The 12,619-nt window shown below is 48.1% G+C and overlaps 2 non-coding genes and 1 pseudogene across 2 annotated transcripts; 2 read left to right on the forward strand and 1 right to left on the reverse strand.

Annotated features, from left to right (window-relative positions):
• Nucleotides 1-4,118: 4,118 nt before the first annotated feature.
• On the forward strand, nucleotides 4,119-4,227 carry LOC148668377 (5S ribosomal RNA; annotated as a pseudogene).
• Nucleotides 4,228-10,994: 6,767 nt separating this feature from the next.
• Nucleotides 10,995-11,113, forward strand: LOC148668378 (5S ribosomal RNA). Its single transcript, XR_015938781.1, has one exon. It is a non-coding gene; the product is annotated as a 5S ribosomal RNA (ribosomal RNA).
• Nucleotides 11,114-11,713: 600 nt separating this feature from the next.
• Nucleotides 11,714-11,878, reverse strand: LOC148668379 (U1 spliceosomal RNA). Its single transcript, XR_015937193.1, has one exon. It is a non-coding gene; the product is annotated as a U1 spliceosomal RNA (small nuclear RNA).
• Nucleotides 11,879-12,619: the final 741 nt, after the last annotated feature.

Consider the following 12,619-nt stretch of genomic DNA (forward strand, 5'->3'; position numbering starts at 1 on the left):
ATCACCCTACTCCCTACCTTGCAATCTTCGCTCTTCTAATTCTGTTCTCCGATCTGTCCCCCAAGGCTGTCTACATTGTATGGGTGACAGGGCCTTCTAATTTTATGCCCCAAGCTCTGGAACTCTCTCCCCAAGGATATCAGAGAGTCACCTTCTCTAAACTCCAAATCCAGACTCAAAAACATTTTCTTCAGAAGAGCCTTTATTTAACTGTTCTGTACCCCTCTGTTCCTACTTTACTTAGTACCACTGTCTACTGTCTCCTCTAACTGTGTATTCTCGTCATGCTAAGTTTGTGTATTTTTTGTTGTTGGCATTCTGTAAAATGCTTTGAGAAGCCACCTCTAAAGGTATAAAACTATAAAATAAAGTTTATTCTTATAAAGGTCTTGTCTTGTGTTTACAGATTCAGAGGCCAGTGCTCTTATTGAAGCTGGGGAAAGGGCTCCTCTTGAACTGCAGCACAGTGAGGAGGAGGAGTGGGGCTCCAGTCTGATGCAGGAGACAGAGCTCACTGCCGCAGAAGGGAAAGACACACTCAGTGAGCAGCACACAGAGAGCAGACAGAGTGTCAAGGATCTGGACTCTGAGATGCACAGGCTGATGCAGGAGACAGAGGTCACTGCCGCAGAAGGGAAAGAGGCACTGGACTCTGTGCCCATGATGAAGACAGAGCCTGAGAGTGAGACACCTGGGCTCTTAGTATGTGATGATTTTACAGAGAATATTAATAATCTGGACACAATCAATATTACACAAGGCTGTAATGAACTGGGCTGCATCTCTATACAAGAGCACAGTGAAAAACTGGATGTTTTAAATCTTACAGAGCAGGACATGGAGCCCAAGTTGATTGACCCTGCAGAGCAGCAGACTGATGTACCTGGTGAAGAGAACAGTACTGAGTCACAGCACACTGAGAAGAGTCAGTACAGGGAGGAGCAACAGCAGCTCCTACAGGGCTTGATAATAATTAGGCCTTGTTCTGTTCAAGTGGAGAGACTGTCATTGCAGAGTCTCAAACAATCATATGATCCCTTAGTATCTGATGACTTTACACACAGGTTTAATAATCTGGTTACTGAGAAAATCGTTGAAAGTTTTAATGAACTGGAGAGTATGTCTGTTCTTGGGCAAAGAGAGGATCAACTGAATGAACTGGACGGTTTTAGCCTCAGAGAGCTGGAGAAGGAGCCCCAGATGATTCACAGTGCTGTGCAGCACACTGAGGGACATAATGATGAAAACAAATCTCAGTTTCATCACACAGAGCAAGGCCATTCCATGGAGCATTTGCAGAATAAGAGACCCCAGCACGATCAGGGGATGAAGAAGAATCACTCAAGGCCTTGCTCAGATGGAGTGGACAAACTGCCATTATGGCACAGGGAGAAGCAGCGTTTCTGTCAGTCTAGCATTTCAAAACCCTATCAGCACCTTCACACAGGAGAGAGACCGTTCAGCTGTAGTCAGTGTGGGAAGAGTTTTAGTCAGTCAAGCCACTTAAAAACCCACCAGCGCATTCACACAGGAGAGAGACCTTTCAGCTGTAGTCAGTGTGGGAAGAGTTTTAGTAAGTCAAGTCACTTAAAAACCCACCAGCGCATTCACACAGGAGAGAGACCGTTCAGCTGCAATCAGTGTGGGAAGAGTTTTAGTAAGTCAAGTCACTTAAAAACCCACCAGCGCATTCACACAGGAGAGAGACCGTTCAGCTGCAATCAGTGTGGGAAGAGTTTTAGTAAGTCAAGTCACTTAAAAACCCACCAGCGCATTCACACAGGAGAGAGACCGTTCAGCTGCAATCAGTGTGGGAAGAGTTTTAGTCAGTCAAGTAGCTTAAAAACCCACCAGCGCATTCACACAGGAGAGAGACCGTTCAGCTGCAATCAGTGTGGGAAGAGTTTTAGTCTGAAAAGCCACTTACAGTCACACCAGCGCATTCACACAGGAGAGAGACCTTTCAGCTGTAGTCAATGTGGGAAGAGTTTTAGTCACTCAAGTAGCTTAATGGTCCACCAGCGCATTCACACAGGACAGAGACCGTTGTAGCTTGAGTTTGCTGCTCCTTTGCCAGTCTCTCTCTCCCTCGTCTCAAGTGGTGCTGGAAACAGAGAGGCCATTCCATTTGGTTCACATTTAAGGTGTTTTTCTAGCTGATAGAGTGTTCTGATAAGGAACAATTCCCAAAGCTGAGACACATCAACCACCCTAATTAATGGTCATCTCTGGTGCCTCACTGTCTGGGAGATTCCAAGGGAGAGTCTCATCCCAAGTGGTTTACACCCAAGGATGAGTGCATGGTTACTCATCCTCACACTGGGCACCAATAAATGTAGGCATCCTCTCACGAGCCACCAATAAATGTAGGGGTTTGTGCATTTACTGGGCCAATTGTTAATTGTTGCAGTAAGTCACAAAATGATTCTCGAATGCCCATGGAGCTTTCAACCAATGAGCGACCATAGTACCTCCAGGTAAAACTCCAGCTCCTCCTGGACATCCTCAGACTCAGCTCAGACAGTCACGTAAACGCCAATGTGTCCGAGTGTCAGGACTTTTCCTTGTTCTAAGAGTCAAGAACGGAGGTTGCCCGCCCATAACCAAAGGATCCACCCGAGGTTAGCCCAGCAGCAAGCCTCGTGAACCCACCGCGAACGCTCACCTGATCAACGAGTGAACTACGGTCGGAGCTGTGGACAGCTGAATATCAGTATTCAGGACTAGCGCTACATCAGGAACGAACCGGTCTTCTTCCTGTCTAAAGAGTGCGACTTGCTCGGATCTGTAGTCACTTTTCTGTGTGCAATCTCTCCTTTGTTTCAGCCAACACTAACTAGCCGGTCTTCAGAGAGCATCAGCAGCGCACAGCAGCAGAAATCTCTCTTCTTCTTCTTCTCTCAAGTCGAACCAGCACTGCCTGGCACCGGCCGAGCCAGAGAGGGCCAGAGAGCACCGATTGGACGCAGCAACAGCCTGCTACTGCTTCTTTGCGTCTGCGGGAGATCTGAACCCCCACAGAGCAGACGAGTATTCAACATTCTGCATTACAGCTCGAGAATTCAATTGTTACCTCAACCTGAGTTGATATCAATTTAATTCCTATGAGTCATGTACTTGCTTTTGAGTATCTAATGTACAAGTTGTAACAAAGTTCATTTACAAAACGGTCTAAATGAATGATATATGGAATGTATGTCCATCTTGGTTTGTAACTCTTTGTGATTGAATACATACCTTTTGTATTCTGCTAACCCTCACTATAAGATCTATGCACATTTTATGTAATAATAAATGTACTCTCGTGTATTAGTATCCATGTGTATGTGCGTTGCTGAGTTATCCTGCTGGGTCGGTCTTCTAATAACCATCAAAGAATCATTTTGTGACTTACTGCTACAATTAATAATTGTCCTGGTAAATGCACAAGACACCTACATTTATTGGTGCCTCGTGAGAGGATGCCTTTTAAGTTCCTCCAGTCAGGACAGTAGGCTCTACTGTACACAGAGAGGGGTGGGGGTGTGGATTAAGCCGATACCCTGGCTTCTCTCCAGACACAGCTGTGTGAGCTCCTCCAGTAAGGACAGGAACCTCTTCTGTACACAGAGAGGGGTGGGAGGGGGAAACAAGCCGATACCCTGGCTTCTCTCCAGGCACAGCTGGGTGAGCTCCTCAAGTCAGGACAGGAGGCTCTGCTGTACACAGAGGGGGGTGGTAGGAGGGAACAAGCTGATACCCTGGCTTCTTTCCAGACGCAGCTGGATGGGCTCCTCTATTCAGGACAGGAGGCTCTACTGTACACAGAGAAGTACCGGGGTGTGGATCAAGCTGGTACTTTGGCATCTCTTCAGACACAGCTGGATGAGGTCCTCCAGTCAGGACAGGATGTTCTACTGTAAACAGAGAGGGGCGGGAGAAGGGAACAAGCTGATACCTGTTTGTCCTTATCCAGTGCAGGACAAGCCAACACAAGGGAGCACATTTGTGAACATCCAGCCACGCATTGATTTCGAAAGAAGCTCCTTTCCAAAGAATTGCAAATGAACGATCCCGCTCAGGGGACACAGAACCCCCGCCAAACAGCTTCAAGTAGCGTGGCAGGTGCCATTGCTTTAGCTTATGGCCACACCACCCTGAACATGTCTGATCTTAGAAGCTAAGCAGGGTCAGGTCTGATTAGTACTTGGATGGGAGACCACCTGGGAATACCAGGTGCTGTAAGCTCTTGCTCTCTCAGCCAGCAGAGGTCGCCATTGGTGCCGTAGGCTTTGGGAGGAAACCCTGAAGTATGGACATTTAACACTTACAAGAAAAGTGATCTATAGCCTCATTTTTGAGATGTTTTGTGTGTGACTCATACATATAAAAAAAAAGTTTGTAAAACGAATATCGAAGCTGCCTCTAAATCTGCAAATGAAGATCAGTCAATAAACCACTTGTTTATGTATAACTATACATATATTCACTTATTACTGATTTCATTAATTGAGCACGGATGCAATAGAGGTACAGCCATTCACTGTTTGACATGTCTGTACTGGTACAGAACCTAGCAATCAGAAAACGGGTGAAACTGTCTTTAGAATTAGCATACAGTACCGAGGCCCCCCATGACCAAATAAAGGCTAATCTCGATAATCATCCTAAATAATGCAAACTACAGCAAAAAGACTCACTTTGAAAAGGGAATGAATGTCCGGAAGGAGTAGTGTAACCAGCTTGAATTGCTTCTCTGGACCTATAAGTAAAAGAAACAGAGAACTAGTAGCGTCATCGATTCCTTTCAAACTGGGACCCTTTAGCAAGCACATGATTCGTGGTGTCGTAAATCTTCTGTATCTGATGTTGGACCAAGCACATCAGGGGAGAGTGCGAACGCAGTCCCCCACAACCACAAGCATCTTGAGATACTGTCCTATGCCCTCTATTTCCCACAGATTTTCTGCTTTCGTGCAAACACGTCAGGAGGAAGTTTGTCAGGAGAGATGCCGTATATAACGAAAGCAGCGGTCAGGGAAAATTGGGGCGAGAGAACTTGCAACCAGTGTTCAAACTGGGCCCAGAAGGTCTTAGCAAAAAAGCAGGACCACAGGAGATGGGTCACAGTCTCCTCCTCACCGCAGCCCACCCAAACGCAGCGAGGGCTGGGGGTGAGGCCCTACGGTACAAGAAAGTTCGCACCGGTAAGCACTGGTGGATGACATTTCAGGCTACGTCTCTGTGAATGTTGCACAGAAACTTAGAGAAGTGTTTCCACACCTTCCTTGTTTGGGCTGATGTTAAAATGCTCACATGGGTCTGCCTATTCTTCTGGGGTGCAATGAAATCTTCCAGTTTTTGGACGCTGACATCTCGGAGGGGAATATGGCCAATTGGGTGAGATCTTACAAAACTTTTAACTGTCCCATAAATTGCAGGGCATGTGTCAGAGAGTGTGACATCCAGCTTGGGTCTGACACCCCACACTCTGAACACCTCCCTACCTACCCAGAGCCTGGCAAAATAAGTCCAGGTACTCTCCAGGCGCTGTTGCAAAGCCTCTCAGCACAGAGGCCAGGAAAATGCACAGCAGCTTCATAGCAATATCTGGGACTGACTTCCCCCCTGAGAGTAGCGGCCTGTACATTATTTCTCTTCTGAGTCTTTCCTGCTTCCCACCCCATAGAAATTGAAACATCAATCTCCTCAGCACCGCCGCAACACGGTGTGGGATTGGGAAGGTAGAAGCCAGAAAATTCAAGACAGGCAAGAGCTCGGCTTTGATGACCAGCACCTTCCCTGTCATGGTGAGGTCTCGGTCCTTCCATTGCATCAGTTTTTTGTTTAAGATTGGCAATTTGTTCTGCCAATTTACTGTTCCCATCTCTTCTCCAAAATACACCTTAATTCTGTTCTCTTGCAGGCTGAGATCATGTCCTTCTTTTGGCTCCCTCCAGTTCTGATAAAAAATCTCACTCTTAGATTTGTTAATTTTTGCAGAGGAAGCCAAAGAGAAACGATCACAGCACTGCAGAGCTCTGCTAATTGAGGCATTGTCAGAGAGGATCAGGGTGACGTCATCTATGTATAGAGATGTGTTTACCTCTCCTCCCCCACTTCCAGGCACTGGTATCCCATTAATGGCCTGATCCTGGCGCAAGGCACAGGCTAAGGGCTCCATAGCCAAAACGAATAACAAGGGGGATAATGGGCAGCCCTGCCTCACCCCTGAACAGACTTCAAAGGGGCGTGATCTATTGCCATTAACCATTACTCTGCTGTTGCTACCTGTGTACAGCAGGTTAATCCACTTTCTCATGATGGGGCCAAACTTCATGTGCTCAAGTACCGATATTAAGTACTGCCGGTTTAGGCGGTCAAAGGCCTTTTCTAGGTCTACACCTAAAATGCACAGAGGGAGGGAGCGATCCTCTGAGTACAGACAGACATCCCTCAACAAGACCAGGTTGTCGCTCATCAGGCGTCCTGCTATCCCACAAGTCTGTTCTTTCCCTACCAGTGAGGCCACTACATTTTGTAGGCGCAGGAAAAGGGCTTTGGACAGGATCTTAGTGTCCACGCCTAACAGGCTGAGGGGTCTCCAGTTCTTTATGTCATTCTTTGCTCCTTTCTTAAACAAGAGAGAGATAGTGCCTTCTCTTAAGGAGTCAGGCAGCAATTCTGTCTTATAGCTTTCCTCGAATAGGAGCAGTAGCGGATCCTGAAGCAGATCCCAAAAGGTGCAATAAAATTCTTTAGGGAGCCCGTCAGCACCCGGAGTTTTTCCCTTCTGTAAGCTCTCCATAGCCTGTCTCAGCTCTTCTACTGTCAAAACCCTCTCAAGTACTTCCCTATCTTCTTCACTCAAAACGTTTTCTAGCTTTGAGGTAAAAAAATGAATTTCTTCATCCTTTACCTCTGTAGTGCTGTACAGTCTTGAGTAGAAGGCCTCGGTGCAGGAGAGGATAGCACTCGGCTCTGTTCTCTCTCGTCCCTCCTCATCAACTACACTTTCCATGACAGACTTGGAGCCTACCACTTTCCTGAAAAAGAAGCGAGTACACTTCTCATTTTCTTCCAAGAACTGCACTCTGCTTCTTAACAGCACTCCTCGACTACTTTCTTCGGCTATGCTCCGGATGTCCTTTTTTAAAAGGGTGATATCCTCAAGCACATCGAAGCCACTGTGCAGCATCGTGTAGAGACGCTGCAGCTGCCTGTTTCCTGGCTAGCACTCCTCTCCGTCTGGCAGCAGGCTTCCTTCCCTCAGCCATGAAAAAGGCCCTTGTCTTCACCTTCACCTCCTCCCACCACTCTCCTACTGACCCATACAGAAACTGCAAGGACAGCCACTTTGATGGTTTCTCCTTGTAGCGGGATACTACCCCCTCGTTCTCTAGCAGCTTTGTGTTGAGTTTCCAGAGGCCTGGGCCAAAGACAGTCCCGCCCTGGAGTTCCACTCTACACCCTAAAGCCTGATGATCTGAGAAGAAGACAGGCTGAAGAGTGACCCCAACAACTTTCACTCTCTCCGAGACAAAGCAATAGTCAATTCTGGAACTGATATTCCTCCCTGACCATGTATATCCTGCTGTTGTGGGATATATAGATCTATATGTGTCAGAGAGTTTAAAGTCTAGAACTAAGTTTTGCAGGGCCAGTGAGCTGGAATCGAATTTTATCGGAAAGCTAGACTGCCTATCTGTGTGCTCTAAGATACAATTAAAATCCCCTCCCACTATCACGTCTGTGCTACATAACAATAGGGGAGAGAGTGCCTTGAGTAGCTCCACCCTTCCTCCCACGTCAGTAGGACAATACACATTGATTAGATGCAGGTTAATGGTCCCCCATTCAACATCCACACACAGCAACCTGCCATCTATGACCCTCTGAATACTTTTCAATTTGAATGCCCATCCTTTGAAAAGAATGGCCATGCCAGAGGCTCTGTTGTTATTGTCCCCTGTCCAAACAGAAGGCCCTTTATCCCACCTATCTTCAAAGCTTTTGAACCTCTCTTGATAGGCTAATGCACACTCCTGCAACATGAACACATCCCCCTCTCTCTGCTGGAGGTAATCAAAGACAGACTGGCATTTAACTCTGTCATTGATACCTCTGGTGTTAAGAGAAATTATGTTTAGAGCCATATTACATAAGAAGGTGGAACCAGTCTTTACAAAACACATTTCTCTTCTGTCTCACCTGTTACCTTCTCTTTTTCTTTTTCTTCTTACCAATTTCCTGCCAGCCATCCTCTGAATGAGCCTTCATCAGGGCGGCAGCAGTAAAAGTGTTCACGGAGTCCATTTCAAGGAAGGGGGTAGAGGGAGGGGTGGAGGGGTTCCAGCTGTCCCCATCGCCATGCTCTCCTTCCTCCTCGCTCGGGGAGAAAACAGAGTCATTTTTCCTTTTCCTCAAGTCCAGCTCCTGGGAGCACTGAGGGGAAAGGGGTGCAGCCGATGCACCAGTCTCCTCTTCCCCCTCACCCACCAGCTGTTGCAGATCCTCTGTGATGGACTGGATGGAGGAGAGGAGGGCATCTGTAGCACTTGCAGAGTCTGAGAATAGCAGCTCTGCTGAATCCTGGGTATCCTCGCTGGACCCGCTCCACCGGGGGGCCCCACACTGGCCCTCGTTCTGAGGAGCAGGAGTGGGGGAGGGGTCCTCGCTGTTCTCGGGGGTTTTCAAACCCTCGTTCTTGTCTGGTGCAGTCTGCGGTTGTAGGGGCGTAGTGCTTTTCTCTTCCACCGGCCCTGGAGCCACAGCAGGACTGATCCTGGCTGGAGGCTGAAAGCCTTTGTCCAACAAGGGTTCTTTGTTTGACTTGTTGTTTGCTTTGGCTTTTCGGGCCGGTTTGGCTGAAACAAGCACTGCCTCATCCTTTCTCATTTTGAGTTTATTGGCGTAGGCGTGAGGGCAGTTCTTAAAAACGTGTCCTTCCGAGCCACATAAATTGCACTTTGGCAGCATTGAACTGTCAGAGGCTAAATGTCCCTGTTTGCCACAGGTCTTGCAGCATTTCACAGTGCAGGACGATGCCAGGAGTCCCACAGCACCACAGCGCCGACACACCTTTGGTTGTCCCACATAAAAAACATAGCCATTGCAGGCGCCCAGCCGGATTGTAGAGGGCAGGTGCCTTAAGCCTCCATTTACATTGTCCGGTAGCAAGCGAACCTCGAATTTCCTTGCTCCTGTTTTTATACCGTCAACATCTCTAACCTCAGTTCCATGGTGGACGGTGCAGTACTGGTTAAGCCAGGTGTGAATGTCCTCCGTCTTTGCCAGTTCCGAGAACATAATAACATGCACCGTTTTCCTCTCTCTCTGTGTCAGAGGCTGCAAGTTGATCTTCTCAAGGGCAGGAACTTTCCCTCTTTTTACCTCAAACACATCCACACATTGTTCAAACAGAGAATAGGTAGCAAAAACAATCTCAAATGCTTTCTGACCTGGGAGAGCGAAGATGAAATCCAAGTGCCGAGGTTCCTTCTGCAACACTTTTCTGCTGAACTGCATACGGTCCATGAAGAGGTCATCCAAAAGCTCAAAACGCACAGCATTCTTGCGGGATCCAAAGGTTGCCATTTCGAAAACTGAAAAACAAACACTGCTTCCACAAAACAAGAAAACAATCCAACTACTCCACCTACAGGCTGATCAAGGTACCACCCCTGCCAGGTAAGTATGAGCTGTACAAGCCCCTGCAAGCGGCCCGCACCCACAGCACAAAGCGCGCAGCCTACGCCTGCTCCTCCCCCCGCACACCACCGCCTCCTGCTGGGCCCACTCTTTCGCACACTCACACGCCACACTAACACTCAAAAGGGTGGGCAAAATGAGAAAACGAGCGCGCCGTTTCCTACACATCTGCAGACCTCCTTGAATGTCTGGCGCTGGGCATGCCCCGCTCTCCTCCACCTTATCTTATCACGTGTGACCACCGACAATGGCCACAATGCCGGGGAATGGCACCTGTAAAGTGTTAATTGGGGCACAGGAACAGCCCGTCTCGTCTCTGGGGCCGGCTTCAAAGACAATACAGCAAACACAGCAGGGCGGGGGAATTCAGGTACATTCAGCTCCGGCGGGAATGAGTCATTTGTTGGTCTTTTCAAGTGCTGGGAGCCGAGTAATCCTTCGCTTGTATCGTTTCTCCCCGGTGACTAGATCACTAGATCTGACTGGGACCAGTAGGGAGCGCTCACCCTGCGGTCTGTGTGGCTTTCTTATGCCCCAGCATCCTGATGGCGACACTCTGCTGCACAAACAGGCGCCGTCCTTCGGGGGAGGCATAAAACCGAGGTTCTGACCCTCCTTGGCCATTAAGAAATCCGAGGGCGTCTCTCAAAAAGAGACTCCGGGGGTGTCTCTCTGGGGTTAGTGTTCCCCTTTACCAATCAGTCGGGGTCTCCTCCTAATCCCCGTCTCATATGTAACAATCAATGACGAGGCCCCCCTGTCCCGCGATATTGTATTTGTCTCCTGGCCGCTGGCTGGCGCCGTGAGATTTAGTACTCGCGCAAGAGACCGGGGGCAGAGCGCAAACGCGGTTCCCCGCCCCCCACAAAGTGTGCGCTCCAGGTTCCCTCTCGGGGCTCTGCAACACAGCGGAAAGGCAGCGAGAAGGAGCCTCTTGCTCTGACGCCGCAAGGCCACAAGAGGGCGGAGGCGCCGCGTGCCCGGCCGATGTGTTGGACTGGTGCGCTTTATGTGCTGAAATAAACATGCGACAGCCCAGAAATGTTTTCAGAGTGCTGTGCACTGGAGGTTTTTGTCTTGTGAAGACTTGCCTTGTGCTCCTCCGTGCAGTTTGTTTGTTCTCCTCCAGTACGGGACAAGCCAACACAAGGGAGCACATTCGCCAACATCCAGGTACGCAATGCGATTTGGAAAGAGGCTCCTTTCCAAAGAGTTGCACACGAACGATCCTTCAGTCCCGCTCGGGGGGCACAGAGCCCCAGCCACACACAGCTTCAAGTAGCGAGTTAGGCGCCAAGGCTTTTGCTTGCGGCCACACCACCCTGAATGTGCCCAATCTCTTCTGATCTTGGAAGCTAAGCAGGGTTGGGCCTGAATAGTACTTGGATGGGAGACTTCCTGGGAATACCAGGTGCTGCAAGCTTTTGCTCTCTCGGCCAGCAGGGGTCGCCGTTGGTGCCGTAGGATTTGGGAAGAAAACCTGGAGGATGGAAAGGTGATCTATAGCCTCATCTCTAGAGATGTTTTGTTGCTATGGCATGTGTGTGACCCATATAAAAAAAAAACCCGTTTGTAAAACGAATATCGAAGCTGCCTCTAAATCTGCAAATGAAGAAGAGTCGATAAACCACTTGTTTATCGTATAACTATACATATATTCATTTATTACTGATTTCATTCATTGAGCACAGATACAATAGAGGTACAGCAATTCACTGTTTGACATGTCTGCACTGGTACAGAACCTAGCAATCAGAAAAGGGGTGAAACTGTCTTTAGAATTAGCATACAGTACCGAGGCCCCCATGACCAAATAAATTGGCCTTAATAATGCAGACTACAGCAAAACGACTGACTTTGAAAAGGGAATGAATGTCCGGAAGGAGTAGTGTAACCAGCTTGAAATGCTTCTCCGGACCTCTAACTAAAAGAAACTGGGAACCAGCAGTGGCTTTCGAACTGGGATCCTATCGCAGCACGTGGTGTCATAACTCTTCCGTATCCGATATTGGACCAAGCACATCAGGGGAGAGCGCGAACGCAGTCCCCCACTACCAGAAATTATGCAGTCGAGATTCCCACATTTGGGGAATTCGCAGGGGTCAGCACAGCCGGAGTGCAATGGCCGAGCCTCGCCCTGGGTGAATCGATTTTTTAAGAACTTTATTTTCTTTTCACAAAAAAATACAGGACATCACAAATTAGAAAGCTTTACATTAATATACATACTTAAAACAGTATATATGATCACATCTCATTACATTTTGACACGGTACCAGTTACATAGCAACAATTTCTTTTTTTCTGGTGTAAATCACATTCTTTACTTAAACATGATAATGTTTTTCACAGTTTCTTGAGATATTGACCTATGCTCTCTATTTCCCACAGATTTTCTGCTTCCTCCCTCCTTTCTCTCCACAGATCTCTGAGGTAATAGTTCTCTTGGGTGATGAACAGGGCCAGGCTACCTGCTGCCTTGACTGGGACCTCGATGCCTTTGAACAGCCCCATGTTCCTCACTCTCCACAGGGCGTCTTTCCCACTGTTCACCACGGCCCAGATCCTGTCAAACAAGTCAGGAGGAAGTTTGACAGGAGAGATGCCGTTGTAGCGGCAATGCTTGTTAATAAGACAGAATTAAGCGGTGGTATGCTGTCCTAAATGAGGCCCCATCTCACCTTCCATCTCTGTGGTGCAGCCACAGAGAAAGTATTCATGCAGGCTGATTTAAGATGTTTTCTTTTGATAAGGGACAGCTCCCAGATGGGGATGCACTTAGCTAAGCCTGGCTATCATGATCAATGGTCATCCATTGGCGCCTATCTGTCTAGGGAGTGCCAAATGGACATCTGGACTGCATTCCAAAGTGTTAAGAGTAAGTGACTCATATCTCACGCAGGGCGTGGTAATACCACGTGGGTCTCCA

This window comes from Lepisosteus platostomus, chromosome 5 (assembly GCF_059453375.1).
Source record: "Lepisosteus platostomus isolate fLepPlt1 chromosome 5, fLepPlt1.hap1, whole genome shotgun sequence".
NCBI classification, from domain to species: domain Eukaryota; kingdom Metazoa; phylum Chordata; class Actinopteri; order Semionotiformes; family Lepisosteidae; genus Lepisosteus; species Lepisosteus platostomus.